This window comes from Cupressus sempervirens, chromosome 3, assembly GCF_028749045.1.
Source record: "Cupressus sempervirens isolate cs-2001-9-10 chromosome 3, ASM2874904v1, whole genome shotgun sequence".
NCBI classification, from domain to species: domain Eukaryota; kingdom Viridiplantae; phylum Streptophyta; class Pinopsida; order Cupressales; family Cupressaceae; genus Cupressus; species Cupressus sempervirens.
This window is the reverse complement of record NC_143120.1, coordinates 466,893,494-466,916,541: the sequence shown is the minus strand read 5'-3', so window position 1 is coordinate 466,916,541 and position 23,048 is coordinate 466,893,494. Positions and strand designations below refer to the sequence as shown.

The 23,048-nt window shown below is 33.5% G+C and overlaps 2 pseudogenes; both read left to right on the top strand.

The window, feature by feature from the left end:
• The first annotated feature begins 333 nt into the window (after nt 1-333).
• Nucleotides 334-1,365, top strand: LOC149567147 (mitogen-activated protein kinase kinase 9 pseudogene; annotated as a pseudogene).
• Nucleotides 1,366-9,028: 7,663 nt separating this feature from the next.
• LOC149567146 (mitogen-activated protein kinase kinase 9 pseudogene) lies at nt 9,029-13,128 on the top strand (annotated as a pseudogene).
• The last annotated feature ends 9,920 nt before the right edge of the window (nt 13,129-23,048 follow it).

The window sequence follows — 23,048 nt, the reverse complement described above, 5'->3', positions numbered from 1 at the left end:
GAATCAATATCAACCTACTATATATCGAGAATGCAATGATAATTTTTTGCCTGAATTGAACCGCCGCTTTTTTTCCCACCGCTTTTCTTTCAACGTTAACAAACTCTTAGTTGATTTTTCAAATAGTTCCAAACACATCATGCGGTTCTAGTTGTTTAGCTGCTTGTTTTTTTTCAAATCTAATATTAGAACGTAGGTTTGATATATTGTTGCATAGAGTTTCCAGTCATATATAATAAATGCACTCACATTTTCATTACACGGTGTTTCCATATTTGTACTTGCAAAGGTTTCAAGTGAGAAGTAGACTATTATATGTTGTTTGGAGCAGAAATGGGTGTGGCTACTCTCATACCAGACTCTGATTCAATCTTTTTCCTGGGAAAGCAGTGCATTATAAATAGAGTTGATCACAACAATGGTGTTATAAGAAAGAAGCTCAGATTGAACATTCCAACAGTTGCATTAATCTCAAGTAATCCAACAAGAAATAATTGCCTGTCTTTGCCAAATCCAGTGAAGAATATCAAAGGTTTGTGTGATTTGGAGGTGAAGGGAAGTCATGGGAAAGGAAGCGAGGGCACTGTGTACAAAGTGCTCAGCCCAAAATCAAGCTCTTATTATGCTCTCAAAGTAGTCAGGCTTCATTCTAATGAAGATGACAAGATCATGAGAGAGGTGGAGATTATGAAGAAGATGCATTCTCCCTGGATAGTGGAATTCCATGGAGCATTTGAAGAAGGTGGGAATGTGAACTATCTACTGGAGTACATGGACGGAGGCTCTCTACAAAGCTTCCACAAGCAGCTCAACAAAAGAATGACGGAGTCTTTCTTGGCTAAAGTTGGAAGAGATGCTTTGGAGGGTTTGAAATACGTGCAGAGTGAAAACATTGTTCACAAAGACATCAAGCCTGCCAATTTGTTGGTCAATTTGAATCCATTTCATGTCAAGATTGCAGACTTTGGGATGAGTGCAATTGTTTCAGAGATTGCATGCAATTCATCTAGTGCTGGAACATATGCTTATAGGAGCCCCGAGAGATTCGACCCTCAGACCTATCGGAAAGGAGTTGGCTGTGATGATGCTGATGATTATTATTATAAAGGTGATGTATGGAGTTTGGGAGTAACATTGATGGAATGTTACGTGGGTCATTTTCCATTTGTACAGCCGGAACAAGAGAAGTCACTTGATTGGGCTACACTCTTGTGTGCTATTTGTTTGCAAGATGTGCCCACTTTGCCTCCCACTGCTTCTTCATAGTTTCAAAGCTTCAATGGATGCTGCCTGCAAAAGGATGTTCGCAACAGATGGACTGCTTCTCAGCTCCTCACTCACCCATTTATCAGAGATCAAAATTGAGCTCTTTTCACATTGGCCCTTCTTTTTAAAGAATAGGGCAAAGGGAAAATTTTTAGAAAATGAAAAGATTCCTGAATGACTTATCAAATAGTTGATCCCTCACCCATTTGTGAAAGATCACATAGGCCATTCTTTTGAAAAGAATAGGGCAAAGGGGGATTTGTATAAAAGAAAACATTCATGAAATGTTTATCAATGATTGAGTCAAAAATTCAAAGTGAAAATGAATTTGAGCTGTTCTATAAATTCCAAATGTATTATGTATATTTCTTTTTTCAAATTGTTTGTGTTGTTTGATTGAAGTTCTAAGGTAAACGTAATTAATTTGAACTTGTGTATCACACTAAGCTTCATCTTTTTGCATTTCTTGATTTATATTTCGAGGCTAACAAATTAACAAGAATAATAAATTTTATATCCTTCCCTTTCTTAAACTTGTTCTGTTTGTGTATACAGTTTACTTCCTTAATTAACAAAACGATGTCATAGCCGATTAACATTTCACTAATAATTGTATTTATATTTTGTGAGGCTACTACCAGTAGTGCTAACTGCTATATCAAGTTACCAACGTAACTTTTTGATATATATATATTTATGCATTTAAATATTTTGAAAAGTCAGATTCAGTAACATGTAAGACAAATTAAATATTTTAAAAGTCTAATTTTCTATGTATTTTAGTTTTTTCCCGCCTTTTTCTATTTTTTATGGAGACGAAGTGAGAGAGAGAAATGGAAAATGGAACTATATTTTCTTTTTATCCGTTCTTTCCTTCTTTTGTCCTCTGTGCAACGCTCTTCCTTAGAATATTAATGGTTTTTTTTTTAAATAATAATAATCATAATGTTTATATTATGTAAGAATTTTTACGTGGGATGATGGTTTAAATGAAATAGAATAATTTAGATAAATGAAAATGAATTGTTTTAAATATTTTATTATTATTATATATGGTGATGTTTTAAATTAAATGAAATAAAATAATTTAGATAAATGAAAATAAGTTGTGTTAAATAATTTTTTTTACTATTAATAAATTTTTAATTTAGTTTAATTTAATTATTTTTGATTGATTCAATAAGAAAAGAGTTCAGCTAAAGATTGAGTATGTTGAAACTTAGTTCACCTGAAGATTCTTATCAGTGTGATGCTGGTCAATCAATCATTCTATACACAACATTCTGGACTTGACATGTGCGCATAGATCAAGACCTTGTCGATGGCGCATCACCATTGAAAGATGAAGAAAAGTTAGGAAGAAAGAAAGGTAAGCAAGTTACTAAAGTTGACAAGGGTAAGAAACTTGTTCTTGAAAAAAAAATTATTTTCAGAGGTGCTTGTTTCAAATGTGGTAAGGATGGACGCCAAGCCTTTGAATGTCCTAATGTGAAAGTTGAAAAACAAAACTTAGTAGTACAAGAAGAATAGAAAGTGGAATCTTCTGATGTTGATTTGGCTTCACCAAAAGTTGGAGAATCTCTTTTTATGAGGAGAATCGTGTTTTCTAATCATGATGTTGAACCAGTACAAAGAAGGTGAAATGTCCCCTTGCTGATTTTATATGATATTTAAAGCCTCTAATTATATTTTAAAATCAAACAAAAAACATTTCAAAAGATCAACCAATTTCTCAATAAAACCCAAATTAGGTATGCCCGAAATAGTGCCAAAAACTTCACAGCTTCACATATTATTAATAAATCTGAAAGTAGACATTTTTACAAAAAAAATTCCAGCATAATGGCCCACAAAATGACACTTCTAGATCTATATAGAGTTTACATAACAGCTCCCAAATGGAGGACAAAAACAATGCTCATCGAGCTCCCGAAAATAACACAAAATAGCTCGAAAATACCACAAAACACTAATAATCTATTAAAAAAGTATAACCATGACCCAATACCTATATTTAAATGTCTCCAATACAATAGCAAACCAAATTGATATAAAATACTCAACCGAAAACACCAAACTCTTATAATAAACACACCTGAAAACTCACAAATTTGCACTGTTCAGCACAAGCGTAAACTCTACATGAGCTTTCACATGGAATGGCCTCAAAATCTTATCCTTAGCCTCCCTAGAAACCTGCAAACTCCTGTCCTTGGGTCTCCTTCTCCACAGGTTTGGCAGCCTCTGAAGAACAACAAAGCAATGAGCAAAAATCAAGTTCTAGAATGAGCCCGAAATGCCTCCAAATCCCTTTAAAAGAGGGAATAACCCTAACTCATGACCAAGAGGGGTCAATAATACATATTTTAATAATAATTTTTATTTATTAGTCCATTGGTTTCCAAAGATTAGCCCCTTTTGCCGAAATTTCACTTTTTGAGCTAGCTTGCCTTAGCAAAAGTTATTATTTTTAATTATTTGAAAAGGGGACATGACAGAAGGATCTTATTCTAAACTATTTGTAAGTATGGAGGTAAATGATACAAATTAAGTATGGATGAAGGTAGTACTAATAATATTATTTCTAAAGAAATGGTTAGGAAACTTGGTTTGAAAAAATTCAAACCTCCTACTCCTTGTGGTATCAGCTTGTTTCAAGATGATCATTGGGCCCAAGTTAGAGAACAATGTATTGTTAATTTTAGTATTGGACCTTTTAAGGATGAAGTTTAATGTGATATAGTAGACATGAGTGCTTGTTATATTTTACTTGGAAGCGCTTGGCAATTTGATAAGGGAGTTATATGTGATTACAAAAAGAATACAATTACATTTGAAAAGGATGGTAAGATATTTGTTTTGATTCCTTTAAATGATGAAGAAGTTATCAAAGAAGAGAACTTGATTATTTTTAGGACTTTTAGTTTGAAGACATTAGAAAATAGAGTTGATTTTCCTACTATTGACAAAAAGTTATCTGATCTTGAGATTATGAACATAAGTGGAACAAATAAAATTTCTATTCAGATGAAGGCATGCAATAAGAGTGATTCATTTGATAGTAGTAGTTATTGTAGAAGTAGTGTATTTGAGATTTATCATGATATAGTTGATTGTAGAAGTGAGTTTGGACACACTTTTGTGTTGATTGATGAAGAAAATTTGTGGATTAAGAACGAGCACGGAGTTTATGTTTTGAATTCTTTCAGATGTTCATAATTCCTTATGGACCATTTTTTTGTCACCTTGGGTGTTTGATGCAGGAGCATCCTTGGGCTATTGGAAATCTTCCATCACCCATTTGTTGTTTTATTATTTTACGGTTACCTATCCAACAATTTATATTGGCAAACTCTTGTTTTTTTTTTTCTAGATTCCATGGGCTTAACTTCATATGGTGAACATATCGTGGATCATTACCCTAAGTGTGCAAAATCATATACATGACATCTGGAAGTCATTATGCTTCATCTTCTTGGGTGTTATTTTCCTACATTGTTCTTCAAGCGATGCCTGGTATTTAATTTGGCATGGTTCTATATGTTAGAAATGTTTAGAATGGGTAAAAGCACAGATCTGTGTCACTATTTGTGATACCAAAAACCTGTTCTGGTCAAATCTCATTTCTCTATCAAAACTCAATTTTTTTCAAAAACTGAAAATACCCTTTTATAGATCTCAGACTCAATATCATCATTATTTAATTTTTTGAGTGTTTTGATTAGTTATAATATGTTACAATCTCAAAATATTATAATTCGATATTTTAACAATTTAGAAGATGCTCCCTCAAAAAAGGAAGAAAAATAGTAAATCATATCAAAAAAATTAAAATATTATATTTATCTCTAGAGGAGAGAATCCTCTTCACGAATATGTAATTTTTTTTCAAGAAGGTATAGATTTGATAGGGAAGTTTTGACAGGAGGAAAAAACTGTTGGATTCTGATAAGGTCGAACTTGAGTACTTATAACAAAGAAAATATACATCAAAAATAATTATTTCTTTTTTTGTTCACTAGCTATACATGTGATCTATAAGATACTTTCAAATTAGCACAAAAAAAGATGATTTGCATATACTTGTTTGATGAGGACTACACCTTATATTTTTTATAGTTAAAAAAAGGGACTTCAAAATAAAATAAAATGAATAAACTCTTACTCAAAAAAATTATAAAAATTATAGGCATAAAATTCATCCAATTGTACACATTTCATCAGTTTACATCATCTTCATATTTTAAACACAAATACAATTTTTCTTGTCATTAATGTTGAACTTTCACATTTTGATATCACGTTTTTTTATAAAAGGTGACATAGGTTTGTGCTTTTACCTAAATAATTGAGAGGGGGTAGGGTGAATTAGTTACTAAAGGTCTTTAAGTACCACTTGAACAATTAAACACAAACAATCACTGTTCTGCTTGTCTTGTTGTTTCTTGGTCATTATTGTAAAACTATCTTCAATATTTAAGTTAAATTGTATAATGAAAACATTATCAAATGTAAAACATATAAAGCAATCAACACACATTTGACACTAGGATTTTACGTGGAAATCCAATTTGGGAAAAACCACCAGCAACATGTCACTAATTTTCACTCTTTTAAAGTGAGCCATGTTAGGAGCTAATCTTGTTAAAGGTTAAAAAAACACATTGTTAAATGTGACCTTGTTAAAGGATTTAATCATCCAGTTAGAAGTGGCTTTGTTAGAGAACTTTGATCATTCCATTTGGAATGTCACCTAGTTAAAGGATTTACACAGACTGTTAATTTTTCAAATGATTGTAGGTCAACCTTTGTTAAAAGGATTTCAATAGAAACTTTTTACAATGATTATAACGAAAATAGTAGGTTTGATCTGTGTGATTACAAATCACTTTTGTAGCTTCAAATCTCTGTTCAGTCCTTATGCTGACTTTACTAATAAGCCTTCCATTAAAAGCTCTGATCTTGACTTGCTTGGAAACCCTTCAACCAATCAATCCACTCTTTCCAACAATACTTAAGACTTTTTCTCACATTCACTTATCAATATCAACATCATCTTTGCAAGCTTTCTCCTTTAGCTTTTCATTCACTCACGCACTTGTGCATTTCTAATCCACCTTTGTCTATATGTGCCTCTTGTAGATACTTGCACTCTTTGACCAATAATTTGTTCAACACTGTATCTCTTTAAATATACAATTCTTTCTTTATCATTTTCCATCGCCACTGTAGATCTTAGGGTTTACGATCAGGTTCAATTCGATTCATTGCATCTATCCATCTTCTTGATCATCCTCTAGAAACTTCTCTAGAATCCATTTGTTAGGTCTTTACGTAATCCTCTCCTTGAATTTAATGATCCAAATCATCAATCTTATCTTCAACACAGTTTACAACTCCCAAGAAATCAACTGTGTCAGCTTGATCTCATGATAACCTTAGGTGGTTCACATCCTAAGGAAGAGAAAAGAAATAGTACTTATCAATCGGTAAGGGGGGAAATATTCTACCACATTTAAAAGAAACTTGTTTTCCAAAAATAATGGTTAGAAACAAGATTCACATTCTAATGCACTAAAAACATCCATTACTTTTTTAAAAAAGATATAAAAGATAGTACGCAAAACACGGGCCCTTTCTATTTTTCCCTAAATTACAACTAGCTTATATATATACAAAGCCGAGAGTTATCAAGGCTTTAATTTTTAGAGTATATAGTTTTTTTATCAATTATTAAATTAAAGCCTCTAGAAATCTCAACTTCCCTATAAATATTGTAGAATATATATAAGCTAGTAGGGGTGTCATGCCCACAAGGAAGAAGTAGAGAAATATTTGTTGATGATTTTTATGTCCAATAACTTATTTCGTATTCATTATACCTTATCTATGTTCTCATCCTCATTCTCTATCTTATCTTTCTCCCTCTAATTACTCTCTTTTACTCTCACCCCTCCCTCCTGTCGTCACTAGTTCTCCCTATATACCCTCTCTCTCTAGACCTCATTTCTCTCATGGTAACTCCCTTCTATGATTCTCTCTTTTGCCCTAATCACCCTATGGAATAATCTCCCCTACTCTATTGTCACTATCTATGCTCTTGTTTAACCTCATGTGTCTCCCTCTCTCCTAACTAATTACTACATTTCATTCTTTCCTATACTTCATGTCACCATCTCTTACCTCTTATTTACCCTAAATTTATCTCTCTCTATCTCTCTCTCTCTCTCTTACACACACACACACACACACACACACACACACATTACCCTCTTATACTCTCTTTGCTACATAGTTTCGCCATATTTGCCCTGATTTCTATACCTCACGTGTCTCATGATCTCCCCCCCCCCCCCCCCCCCTCTCTCTCTCTCTCTTTCACACACACACACACACACACACACACAATTTGACATCATTTTAAAAGTTTTCCCAAATTTGAAATTTGAAACTTATTTCTAAAATATTTCTTTTTACATAATTATTAAAATTTGTTGGAAATTGAAATATTTATTGATGTTATCTAAAATTAATCCATTATGTAATTGTATTATCAAAGTTTAACCATATAACTTTAATTAACATAAATAATTAAATATTTTTTTTCATAAAGTTAAAATTTAATCGATTAAATAGTAATTTAGTGATTCTCTATAATTAACTTAAAATACTAAATCTAATTTAAATAACATGATAATATTCTAATTAAAATCACTATAAATAATTGAGTTTCATAAAGGTTATCTAAAGATTTAAAATATTTTAATTAATACAATCTTTAGCAAATAAATCTAGTGGTTAAAGCAAATGTCTAAGGGAAAAATTTAGTAACTTCATTTCTAAAATTTGATGTAATTAAAATTTTGACTTAGAATGTTTGACATCATTTGTAAAGTTTTCCAAAAAGAATATATAACTTTTATTTGTAATTGTTAAAATTTGTTCTAATTTGAAAAGTTTATTGTTGTATAACTTTATTATTTAATTGTATTATCAAAGTTTGACCATATAACTTTAATTCGCTTAAATAATTAAACAAATTTAAAAATTGAATCTATTAAAAAGTAATTTAAGTCATCTATATAATTAACATAAAATATAAAATCTAATTTAAATAACATGAAAATATTCTAATTAAATAATAGACTTTAATAAAGACTTTCTAAAAAGATATTCATATATTAATATATGATACAATTTACAATTGAACTTTCTCTATACTCTTCAGATTTCTTAGTAATCACTTAAAAAATGTAGTATATCATTTCCTCATTTAACCATAAAGTAGAACATGCACAAATATATTTATTAACAAGGATTTAGAATATTTCAAATAATACAATCATGAATGAATAAATTTAATAGTTTAATCTCATGCATATAGAACGGTGATTCCATGGTCTTCAAATGAAGAAGATGTGATAGATAGCCCCGCAACACCTTCCTCTCCCTGTGATTTGCGGAAATCTCTCCATGGAAAGCCGTCAAAGTCAATTATAAACTTCAGAAGTGTTATATCCACTGGTTGCTCATTTCATCTTGGTTAAGCATGTAAAGCCGTCAAAGTCGTCTTGATGGATATTTCTGTCTTCTCTCGTGCGGGAAAGAGTGTTTGGGCAAGCTTGTGCTCTGTTTGGGAAATCCTATAAGTATATTGGTGTGACTTTATGACATCTCTGAGTAGGAAGCCATGCTCACATAGATGCGACCTTGCAAAGGTTTCAAGTGAGAAGTAGATTATTATATGTTGTTTGGAGTAGAAATGGGTGTGGTTACTCTCATACCAGACTCTAGCGATTCAATCTTTTTCCCGGGAAAGCAGTGCATTATTAATAGAGTTGATCACAACAACAACAATGGCGTTATAAGAAAGAAGCTGAGATTGAATATTCCGACAGCCGCAATTTCACGTAATCCAGAAAGAAATAATTGCCTGTCTTTGCCAAATCCAGTGAAGAATATCAAAGGTTTGTGTGATTTGGAGGTGAAGGAAAGTCTTGGAAAGGGAAGTGAGGGCAGTGTGTACAAAGTGCTCAGCCCAAAATCGAGCTCTTATTATGCTCTCAAAGTAGTCAGGCTTCATTCTAATGAAGATGAGAAGATAATGAGAGAGGTGGAGATTATGAAGAAGATGCATTCTCCGTGGATTGTGGAATTCCATGGAGCATTTGAAGAAGGTGGGAATATCAACTATCTGCTGGAGTACATGGACGGAGGCTCTCTACAAAGCTTCCACAAGCAGCTCAACAAAAGAATGACGGAGTCTTTCTTGGCTAAAGTTGGAAGAGATGTTTTGGAGGGTTTGAAATATCTACAGAATGAAAAGATTGTTCACAGAGACATCAAGCCTGCCAATTTGTTGGTCAAGTTGAATCCATTTCATGTCAAGATTGCAGACTTTGGGATGAGTGCAATTGTTTCAGAGATTGCATGCAATTCATCCACTGCAGGAACATATGCTTATATGAGCCCCGAGAGACTCGACCCTCAGACCTATCGGAAAGGAGTTGGCTGTGATGATGCTGATGATGATTACTATAAAGGTGATGTATGGAGTTTGGGAGTAACATTGATGGAATGTTACGTGGGTCATTTTCCATTTGTACAGCCGGAACAAGAGAAGTCACTTGATTGGTTAACACTATTGTGTGCTATTTGTTTGGAAGATGTGCCCACTTTGCCTCCCACTGCTTCTTCAGAGTTTCAAACCTTCATTGGATGCTGCCTGCAAAAAGATGTTGGCAAGAGATGGACTGCTTCTCAGCTCCTCACGCACCCATTTATCAGAGATCAAGATTGAGCTCTTTTGACATTGGCCCTTCTTTTTAAAGAATACGGCAAAGGGAAAATTTGTATAAAAAGAAAACATTCATGAATTACTTATCAAATAGTTGATCCCTCACCCATTTGTGAAAGATCACATAGGCCATTCTTTTGTAAAGCATAGGGCAGAGGGAGATTTGTAGAAAAGAAAACATTCATGAAATGTTTATCGATGATTTTAGTCAAAAATTCAAAGCTGAAAATGAATCTGAGCTTGTCTATACACTCCAAATGTATTATATATATTTCTTTTTTCAAGTGTTGTTTGTGTAGTTTGATTGAAATTAAAAGGTAAACGTGATTAATTTGAAATTGTGTATCACACTAAACTTCATCTTTTTGAATTTCTTGATTTATTTTTAGAGGCTAACAAATTAACAAGAATGATAAATTTTATATCTTTCCCTTTCTTGAACTTGTTCCAGTTTGTGTATATAGTTGTAATGACCCCATCTTTTAGTCTTCACGTTCTCCAAAGTCTAAGTGGAGCATAAGAAGAAATTAAATTAATTTCTTATAAAGTTATTAAATAAATTAAAATTAAATATTAAAAGGTGACTTTATATTTAATTAATTTAATTAATTATTGTATTACAAGGGAGAAGCTTCTAGAGTGTGTATTAATTATTAGAAAGGTGGAAGCCTCTAGTAATTGAATTTTCTAGAAGCACAATTAATTTTTGTATTGCAAGGGAGGAGTTTCTAGAGAGTGCATTAATTATTGGAAGGGGGAAGCTTCTAGCACTTGCAATTAATTAATGTTTTAGTTCCTTCTAGAAGGGTGAAGGAAAAGGATAAATAGGGGCGAGAGTCTCATTGTTGAGCATGAAATTTTTGTGAATGACATTTCATAAGAGCTTGGATGTGTGAATCACATAACTTTCTTTGCAATAGAGGACATTCATCATCTCTTGTAACATTCTAGACGTCATTCCCTTGGGGTTTGGCCTTTGGAATACATTGCTTTGTACTTGATTTCATCATTTTGAGAATTAATATAATTTCAACATCAGTTCAATCTTCAGTTTGCATATAAAATCTATTTCAGTAGTTGGTCCAGTTTTTGGGCATTCCAGGAGTGCTCATTACAATGGTATCAGAGCTATAAATTCTGCCATCCTATGGAGGTCTTAAGCATTTATGTTTGAGCATGCGACAAGGGCTTTATAATTTCCACAATAATAGAGCAAGAGAAAGTAGGAGTTCAGACTTGCAGAACGAACAGGGTAGTTCATCCGTGCAGAGGGACATACAATTCAGTCATATAGACACAGAGGATATATTCTTTGAACAAGACAGTAGTATGGGTGACCGAGATGATAAGAATACTAGTCCAGACGAGGAAAATGTAATGTTCAGGTTACTGGGTACATTAGAGGAGGGGCAGCAGATGCAACAGGAGCAGAATAGGCAAATGGATATGATGCAACATGAGCAAAATAGGCGAATGGATATGATGCAATAGGAGCAGAATAGGCAAATGGATATGATGTTGCAGCTAATGGCTAGATAGATGGGCATCGATATCAATCTAGGTGATGCCAGCAAGGGAAACAACAATAATAGGGGCAATGATAATGGAGGCCGAGACAACTTTAATGGTAATAATGGACATGACAACAATGGGGATGAGGTTGATAACTTTAGAGATGTTGCACAACCAGCTCAAATAGCCAGCTTGAGACCTCTTCTATCCACCTTCCCACCTAGAGATCCAGTTTAGCTGATTAATGAACCACAGATTACAGAGTTACAGGATTAGTTCAGGAGGGATTGGGAGGCTAGTGGACCAGAGTTTCAGGCGAACATTTCTCTTAGAGATTACATGGACTTTAGGATGAGACACATACCCAGATTAGGAGGAAGAAGTCAAAACCTTGAGTTGAGAAAGAAAGTAGACATAACAAAAAACAACCATAAAGAGGAACAGGTAGACAAAAACTACCAAAAGCCAGGGGATAGACAAAATACTGGGAGCACCAATCAAGGCACTGTATCTTGACCAACTATGCAGTCTTGAGCTCTAACTCTCCCATGGTCTCTGCCGTGACAATCTTCAAATAAATATCTTTTGGAGACGACTCCTTTTCACTCTTCCTCTTCTCTGATCTCCTTCTTTTGCTCTGGCTCTCAGTAAGATATTCCTTTTTCTTTGGAACAATCAATTTTGAACAAGATATACCTATTAATAAGAATTTTTAAATATCATTTGTTAAAGAAAATCATACATAAAAGAAAAACCTAACCTGAACTTTCCCCATATATTATTTAGAAGGAAGTTAATTTTTGTACACTTTTTATTTGAAACTCTTTTGTCACATGTACATATCATTTCATTTTGTAATAGTAAGTAAAGTGATTGAGAATTCGCATCAACAAAAATTTCACCTTAAAATTCTACTTGAAATACAAGATATGCTCCTCTAGGACATATGTCAAAATGGAGTGCTCAGTTCTTCCTTAACCATTGGTGACTGCTTGCTTGCCTCCAATTTTGCCTCATCTCTAAGCTTACACTTTGCTTTAGCTTCATTAGATTTCTATTTTTTTCCCATACCCAACTATGTCTTCCTCTTCTTATTCTTCCAACAATTTTTCCTATCATTCTTCTAGCTACTTGCCATTGAGTTTGCCTCTGCACTTGGCCTTGGCTTCATAGATTTTTGTGTTGGGAGTTTTGCCTCTTTTTTCATTTTGTAGTGGTTGTTTGCTAGCAATGATTTTCAATTGAATCCACATAGGAGGCCAAAAGAGTTCTTGAGAAGCAATGGAAAGAGTTTTTGAGAAGTGGGGGAAAAGAGTTCGACAAAAGTCACAAAGTATCTACTAAAGGTATAACATTTGAAAGAAAGAAAACATAAAGAAAAAGGTAAAAATTAACAAATTTTTTTTGAAACTCACATATTTTACATCGACCATCCTCCTTTCTAAATTGTTCTGCAGTGTCTTAAGTAACCAAAACACCCTCAATTCAAAAAAAATATAGAGTTACCTTTTTGCCAGATTTTTGCAAATCTTAAAATTTACCGTTTTTGGTAACCTTCAAACTTAACTCCTAGAAAGCTGAAAATAAAACTAGACTTTCTATAAAATATGACAACTAGACCTACCAACTAATATTCAAATTTGGGAATACTAATTCAAAGTTATTACAAAACAAAAACTCTAAAAAAGACACAAAGATTACACAAACATAGTTTTGGGGGTCTAAATGGATTTTCTGGGACTCAAACATTAAATTTTCTTGACATAATGGAGTTGAGCTGAATTTTCAAACCACCAAACTCCTCCTAACAAAGCCACTATAGAAAATTGAGGGAAAACCTAGGTTCGAGTCAAAAGTTATTACTCCTAGAAGTTGATGCATCATTCTACCCTTCATGAAAGAAACACAACTCTTCCAAGTGACTGGTTGTGAATTGGTGTAACTCTTTTGGATCTAACTACATCATTGCCAACTCAGATAACCATGTAGTCTCTAGTTTTGGTAACCCATCCCACTATATCAAGTATCTATTATGCTGGCCATGCCTTGTGGAAGTAGCTTGCTTGTCAAGAATTTCGGTAATCTTTTCCTTCTTCTTATTGGGAGGGTGGTGTTTCCAATCCACATCCTATTCATCCTATGTCTCTCGAACATCTTCATGGAATGATTATAAATCATAAACATTACATACTAGAGAGATGTCAATATGTTCTAGTAAGCTAACCTCATAAGCATTATCATTGAGTTTTTTGATGAGTTTAGAAGGCCCAATATTTTATAGTTCAATTTATGGTGTGTGCCTGTACATAACTGTTCATGCCTCAAGTAAACCAACACAAAATCACCTTCAAGAAATATTTGTTGTCTTCGATTAGCATCTGTAGCAATCTTGTAGCTTGCATTAGCCTCTTTTAATTTTTGTCTCACATCTTGTTGGAGTTGGTGAAGGTGTTAAAAAAAAGCTACTCCATCATCACTTATGTCTCCCAATGGAAGTGACAAAAGATCTAGAACATCTTGAGGGTTCCTACCATAGAAAATCTAAAAATGAGATTTTCTCATTGATATGTTAACATAAATATTGTAGGAAAATTCTGCCTTTGGCAATGCCAAGTGTCATTGCTTGAGCTTCTCACGAACAATACATCATAATAAGTTTCCCAAGCTCTAATTCACTACCTCTATTTGCCCATCTATTTGAGGATGATAGGCACTACTAAAATGTAACTTGGTTCCCAATTTCCTCTAGAGAGTCCTACAAAAATGACTCAAGAACTTAGTATCTCTCTCAGATGTAATGATCTTTGGAAGACCATGTAAATAGAAAACTTCTAAGAATAATAGTTTTGCTATCCTAGTTACATCATTAGTCTTTTTACATTCAAAAAAATGAACCATTTTTGAAAATCGATCAACAACTAAAAAAATAGAATCATTGCCTCGTTGAGTATGTGGAAGACCCAATACAAAATCCATACTTAAATCAGTCCATGCTTTCGTGGGTACTAGTAAAGGAATGTATAGTCCTGTATTTTATGAATTTCCTTTAGCAACTTGTCAGACTTTACACCTTGCCACATATTTAGTGATTTCCCACTTTATACTGGACCAATAATACTTATCTTCAACTAAGTTTATTGTTATTTTCTTGCCAAAGTGTCCAGCTAGTCCACCAATGTGAAATTCCCCGATAATATTTTCTTGCATAGATCTACTTGGTATACATAGTTGTTTACCTTTAAAGAGGTAATAATCCTGCATAAAATAATCACCTCTTACATGGTCTGACTTACGAATGTTGAAGCCTTTAGTTATTCTACAATTTCCCAAAAATCATCATCAATCTCATAAAAAGCTTTAAAAGCATCAAAACCAGTGATTTTAGTTTCCATGGTGGTTAATAGTGTAGCACACCTCCTCAAGGCATCAATAAATAACACAAACCCTTATGGGACCAAACATTTCCTCTAGTGCCTTACTGCTTGAACAATTGCATTAAATTCTAGATCATAGGTAGAATAATCCTCTCACTTCATTCATTTTTTCACTAAAGAAAGTTACACGCTTACTTTCTTGGCTAAGAACAACAACTATTCCAACATGAGAAGCATCACACTCGACTTCAAATACCTTGTCAAAATTTAGAAGTGCCAATATATGAGCTCTAATTACCTTTGTCTTCAAGAACTTGAAACTTTCCTTAGCATTTGTTGTCCATGTGAATTCCCTTACTTTGGTACAATCAGTTATGGGTGTTACAATACTACTAAAATTTTGAATAAAATTTTAGTAGAAAGTTTTCAATCCATGAAAGCTTCTTACCCCTCTTATGTTGGAAGGACTAGGATTCTAGGATTGCCTCAACCTTTTCTGGATCCATCTAAACACTAGCTTTATAAATGAGAAAGCCTAAAAAGGTCAACTAGTTTGCATGAATATGCACTTTTTCAAATTTTCATAGAGTTTCTATTTCCTTAGTACACTCAAGATGATTCTCAGGTGTTGTATGTGTTCTTTTTTGCCTTCGCTATAAATTAAGATATCATCAAAATAAACTACAAAAAACATACCAATGTAAGTGTTGGACTAACCACCAATGCTCCCCTTTGATATATAATATCAAAGGTTGTCCTAGTATGGGTGGCATCAATACTATAGGTTTAGCCAAATACCCTTTGTTCTAATGTAAGATTTGTTGACAATCTTTATTCCAGATACAAATAGAGCCTTTATGAAAGTTCTTATTCAAAGATTGAGCCTTATCAGTCAACTAAGACATGAACCTCCTAATTGATTGTAGACATCCCTAAAAACTTCTTGATTGATTGATATTTCTAGGAGGAGGCATTTCCATGATGGCTTGCAACTTTTCAGGATCAACTTCAATGCCCTTTTCTGATATGATATAACCTAACAATTTGCTGGATGTGACACCAAAGACACACTTTTTTGAATTTAACCTAAGCTGAAATTGTTCCATGTGGTCCACTATCAAACTAAGGTTGTCAAGATGTGTGTCTCTTTTTTTAGATTTGGCCAATGCATCATCAACAAAGTCTTCCATATTTTTGTGCATCATGTTGTGGAAGATAGTGGTCATTACTCATTGATATGTAGCTCCAGCATTCTTTAGCCCAAAGGGCATGAAATTACAACAAAATGAACCGCATGCATAGGTAAAGTCTATTTTTTTTATTGATCCACAATAGTGATTTTGATTTGGTTGTACCCAAAGAAGCCATCCATTAAAGAGTGCATTTCATAACCTGCGGTCATGTCCACTATCATGTTTATGTTGGGTAGTAGATAGTCCACTATCAATAGCTTTGATGAAACTTTCCCTTAGGATTTTTTCTAGTTCTTCTTTGACCAAGAGAACCACATGTGGATGCATTTTTCTCAACTTTTTAAAAATAGGTTTGACCCCACGAGAAACAAATAGATGATGCATAATGAGATTAGTGTCAAGACCAAGCATATTTGAGTAAGTCGAGGCAAACTTGATTTTCCTTTCTTGAAATAACTTAGCAAGGCTCTTCTTTTCTTCAATTGATAGAGATTGAACCACAAGAATGATTTTGGGAGGTTTTTTTATGCCCAAGTGTATAGTTAGTGTGGGTTCGACGAGAACCAAATATATATTCTAAAAATAGCTTGGCAAACTCCCAAGCACCTCATACTTGGGTGCCTTGAAGAGGTTTTCACCCTTAGAAATGTCTTTATTTTTATTTATTTTTTGTGGTCTAGACATCGCAATTAAGTGGTTTTTACCATCTGAATACTTATTTTTTCTTTTGATTTTATGATTGGTACTTGATATTTGTTTTTGTCATGTTGACCTAGGGTTCAATGGTAGAAGATGTCACAAGTTTGATAGCATTGAGGTAGCAAGTGATCTCATAGTCATTCTGGAAAGATAGTAGTTTAGGTTTTTGATGTTGAGTAGACCAATCTATGAGATTAAGGTGAATTAAATAGAGGGATGTAGAGACTTCAAGGTTATTAATACAAAAGGAGTCATCTCTAGTGACATGAGAAGTCAATCTTATAGTGAAAGTTCCAATAGAATCAAAATCATGAATAGGCCTAGAGGGATCAATGCGATCCACAAAAGAAGTTTGCGAACCAAACTCGTTAGACCCTAGACTAGACTCTTCAACTACATTTGGTTGGGTAGCATAGGCATGTATGACATCCACACCTAATTCACAAGATGCATCAGTAAGACCTTCCCATTCATATTCACCAGAATCTATAGTTTGCTTCCTAGCAATCAAGTGAGCAATATTCTTTCTTGTCCTTCCTCAGATTGGATCTTCATGATCAGATTCATCTAATTGATTTTTTCAAGAGATGGAAGCCTCAACATCATTAGAGGCTATTATATGATCTTCTCCCCAAAGTAGGGAATTGGGAGGCACGAAATCCTCATTTTGTAAAGTAGTAGAAACAAAGGGTGGATCCTCATCCTCTGATTCACTGAACATGGGAGCTCTTCTATCAAATTAGGGTGTTTCATCTTCTGTCCCAAAGCCTAGGCCAATGGTATCTCTAGTTTTGTGACCCTCAGTATGACTTCAGGGTTTTATGTACGAGAGCTTTCTTGTTACTAGTTAAGGATCTGTGACCCTAATATCCCATGTTTTGTAGAAGTTTGTATCTTTTTCCATAGCTCTTAAGAGAGATAGGAGTAGTGACCGTGACTTCCTCTACATCTTCCTCTTCACTACATAGGCAATCCTTGATGGCTTGGTCTACTTTTTCTGCTTCTAGGGGAATTAAGGACTAAAAAAAAGTGCCAAAAATGGCCATAGTAGATGCCGAGGGCTTCAATTTTTAGAAGGTTTCTTGTATGATTGAGGAGAAACTGATAGGGAAGAAATAGAATGTAGAGTGTACTTGCCCATACCCAAGCTCTTCATTTTCAATTTTTGTTCACACTCTATGAAAGATGATTTGATCTCATCAAAAGAGAGATTATGAGGAATTAACATGGTGGCAATAGATAGTGTGTTGTCTCTAGGGATGATTATCTTGGTACCATTGAAAGGAAACTTTATGCATTGGTTAAATGTAGACAATACATCTTGCATATCATGAATCCAAGGTCTTCCTAGCAACACATTATAGGTGAGTAAGATTTCTAGGAATTCAAAAAGCACATCTTTTTCAACCATACCAATGTGGATTGGTAGTATAATGAGACCTTTAGAAGGCCTTTTGACCTCATCATAAGCTTAGATGGTGATCTTTCACCTAGGGTCAACGAAAAATTCAAACATGCCTAGTTGTTGGATAACATTGAAAGAGATAATGTTTAAACCTGCAACATTTTCTATCACGACTCGATGAATGCAAGTATAGAAGATTTGGACTTCTATGTGGAGGGTGAGATTATGAAGATAACTGAGAGATCTATCATCTTCTTCAAAAAATGTGAGGTAATAAGGTGAAGAAATGTGATTTACCATAGATTGGAACCACTCTACATCAATAGCTGTGGGGTCTTTGGTAGAGCATAAAGCTTTTTCAAGAATATCCTTGTGTAAAGGAGATAGCTCTAACAATTCAAAGATGGATATTTGTGTTAGGTTTCATTGTAGTTGATAGACAAGGTCATAGCTAGAGGTGACTGAGGAAACTACTTGCTTAGATGATGAGGTGTTTTTAGGATCATTTGCAACTTTAAGGAAAAATTTTGATTTCCCCCTTGTGACAACATTAAGCATCTCACCATGGGAGGAGGAAGATTTCACCACTCTAAGAACTACCTTAGGTTGAGTGTCCCTATGTTGTTGTTGAGCATTTTGTGTTTTTAGGACAACCTTAGGTTTTTCATCATCTATATCATAATTGGGATCTTTGTAAAAATTTGGACCCCATCATGCAAAGATATTCAATAGGTTATATCATGTTAATGACGTTGTCAATATTAGTGTATGTGTACTTTATGTTTGTGAGCCTTTGATGATTCTCCTTCTTCATATTCTGGTAATGGTTATTTAAAGGCTCTATGATTAGAGTTTTTGACTAAGCCATCCATGAAAAATTTGCCAACATCGATGAGATCTTAGATGACATCTTTGAGCTTAAAGCAATGTTCAGTGGTATAGCCCTTGCTTCTACAATAGTTGTAGAAATAATCCTCTTTCCATTGGGATTGATTCTTGCACCAACAAGTCGAGTGGAAAAATAAGGTAGTTACTAACCTAGAGTGTTTAAAAAGGGCTCTCGTTCATAATACTCCTCTTGCACCTAATTAAAGAACACCTTGTCTTGCAGAAAGTAACATACCTCATGGCGACAAGAGAACCTTAAGCATTCTTGCCTAGCATTTTCCTTATGGTACCAATCCCGCAAGTACTCACACTAAGTGAAGACAAGTACTAAGTCTACCAAAGTTTTGTGTCCTTGATAGCCTTGAGTTTATAGTGGGTTGGAATAGTCGGGTTTACTTGTCTCCACTTGGGTCGTTCCTCTTGATTGCTCAAGAGCAGACCCTTTAAAGGATTCTAAACTAAGACATATTGGATCCACTTCTTGAGAGTCAAGATTTCTGATTCACCATGAGGGTGAAGAGCATACTCTCTTATCCCAATTGTTTCCCCCAAACAAATTAAGAAGCCTTTTGACCTCATCATAAGAATTAAGAAGCTCTCAAGAAGATTGATCGATAAACATGTAGCATATCAATATCAAGAGTGTGGATCCTTTGAGAAGGGGGGAGCTCTTTCTTTTAAAGGTTTACAGATGGTGGAGATCATGATTAAGGGATGTATGATCAAGGGTGTGGGTTGACTTTTGGCATGATCCATATGCAAGAGACAATCAAACAATGAAAAGGAGTTGACCTTTTATTTGAGACAAAAATCCTTTTCTTTTAATTTGTAAATAGAAAAAGGACTAAAGGTGATATTGCTCCTATAGCTAAATACTTTTGTTTGCACCCCTGATTTATTTGAACCTTGTGGTTCATGAAATATTCTCCTTTACAATTATATTAGTTGTAATTCATGCATTTCTTGTCATGATTCTACGTGACCAAGTGTAGAATAATAATAAGAAGAAAACACTTTGTGACAAAGATTGAGAATTTGTTAGAAAGGTCAATTTAGTACATTTATATTTTTCTAAATTTCCTTCTATCTTATCCAGATGAAGGATTGCAGAGTGTGGTTTGAAATGTTGATGGAAAAAACTCGCACACAATCGAATTTAGAAATAAAAATTATATTATAAATAAATTATGGAAATCTAATATGATAAACGACCCATTTATCCAAGCATAATGACCATAGGACCATTGTAATCCAATGGTCTAGATTGAGAATTCTGTTGGAATGGTCCATCCATAGATATAATGCCTGGAGGACCATTGTAATCCATTGATCTAAGAGAAAAAGTTTTAAAATACATTTTGTAAGTCTTAAATTTTCTATTTTTGGATCTAAACTAAGGAGATACCAAAAAATTGTAATTATATTCTAGATAAGAAATTATCTTGTAAGTAATATAAACACTTCATTGTGGCTAAAAATTACTAATTATTGAGGTTCATCACATAGCTTATTGTGGTTACAGACTTATGCCTTTGCTTATTCAATATGTTCAAAGATATGATCCTTAAAGATTGATTATTGGGATGTGGTCCTCATTCATAAGTACACTTATTCATTTCCATTAAATTAGACAATATTTGAAAATAAAAACTAAAAAAATTGCTGAAACTATAAGAAAGCTTAGTTTTTTTATTTATAATCTTGAAACATGTCGTACTTTCTATAAAGAAGGTTGAACAATAAAAAATAATGGGGTAAATACAAAGATCAAGGGGAACATATAGAATACATATTTTCACAAAAAGATCAAAAACAATTTATTCTACACACACACACACACACACATATAAGGGTAAAATAAATTATTTGAATTAAAAATGAAACCTAGCTAATCCCAGTTTTGTGGAGATCAAAGTAAAGCGAGAGTTTGAGATTTTTTTTTTTATTACTTGTGGGAATCATCTTTTTAATGAGAACTATTCATGAGAATGCGTTGAGATGATTAAAGAAAACTTTGAATAGGTTTCAGTGAGTGGTTCTACTCAAGCTGGTGTTTTATCATGTTAAAATTGTATTTAATGATGCCTCTATCAAACTAACTATGGGAGATATTTCAATGGTGACCTACCCTATTTACCAAATCATATTTTGGATGCATATGGAAATGCTCATCAAAACTCATTGTTTAGTCAATTTGGTGGGAGTGAAACAAAAGAATCTTCAAGAATGTGAGTTCCACAGAGGAATTATTTCTCAAATGCCTAGAAAAGTCAATTTAGAATTGTTTAATGCTCATGTGAAGGAGAAGATCAACAATTACAAGTTTACTCATTGTGACAACATGTTAGTTGAGGAATGACGATACATTAATCTTCATTCATTCATGGCTCCATCTCTATTGCATACCCAAATAGATAGGTCTCATATAAGATGGATTCCTCCTTGTATTGGATTTATCAAACTCAATTTTGATGGTTCGTCTAAGGTTAACCCAAGAAAATTTGGGTGTGGTTTATATGTTTAAGAAATCATATGGGATTTATATCACAACCTTTAAATGTGTATCTCTATCGTCAGGTACAAATAACCAAGCTGAGGCTTATGCTCTAGTTTATGGTCTAGTTTTAGCCAAAAAATTGGAAATTAGAAAAATCCATGTGGAAGGAGATTCTAATCTTATCACTAACACTTGAAATATTTAAAATTGGAAAATTAGATATATCATGATGAACATTTGGAATCTATTGGATTCTTTTAAAAATTTATCATATCTCTCATACTTTTAGAAAGGGTAATGTTGTTGTTGGTCTTCTTGTGAATTGAGGATCTAATGGTTTAAATTTAGATTCATCAAGGTTAGGATGTATAACTATCTATAACTTTCTAGAGTTATTTTTTATTGTAGAAACTAATCTACACTATCTTTGCTAATAGTAATTAGAGTATCTGTTAAAAAATTGCAAGTGTTGGAGCACTTCATTCAAAAGCATTAAGTTCTCAATGTGGGTTATCAAGGTTCCAAAGGCAGTCCTAATCAATCGTGTTGTTGCTTCTTTAAATAGTGATCCCAAATATACTATACAAATTGCATAATAATGAATGTTGAATAAAGTTATATTTTGAACAATGTTTTTTGGGCCAACATTGGACGTGTAAGATGTATAATTTGTTCAACATAGAGTCTCTCCATATCTAGAATATGAAGAATTTCTTGCAAGTGTGGTGCTGATTTTTAACACATAAAGTGATCTAATGTTCTTTTGTAATAATCTATCCCGTACATGGGAATTTGATGCCATTTTTCTATATGGATTTTTTGTGAAGGAAAATATGGTGTAATTTTTTGTGGACTATACTACTATAAACTTCATTCAGGATGTTTAGTAATCAAATATTGGGCCATTATCATCCTCTTTGAGTCATTTGGAGGTTTCTTTCATTGTATATACTATATTGGTGATGAGTTAGGGCTTTCTTTTCCTAATCGGCCTTTGAATCCAGTTTATTTTTATAAAAGTATATAGTGCCTTGTCCACTTTTGCCACACACCCCCCTTGAAAAAAAAGGTATTGTTTGAGTGCTTTGAATAATACTGTTTGTGACGGTCTTATGCTACAGTTGTTAGAGAATGTCATGGGTCTAGGTAATAAAGAAGTTTATAAGGGTGACATTTTATAAAGGTTAGAGTTTAAATGAGCCAACAAGATAACACATTCAAAACTTATGGTAAGAAGTGAAAACTAATGAATAGACTAACTAATCAAAATAATGGATGCTCCTTTTATGCCTTGTGTGTTTGTAAATATTAAGAATAACTTGGAAGATCTAGCCAATAGAATAAATTGATTTAGTACCAATTGTCTTTTCATCTCTTGGAAAAGACTACATACTTGCGAGCTACTCTCTCTCTCTCT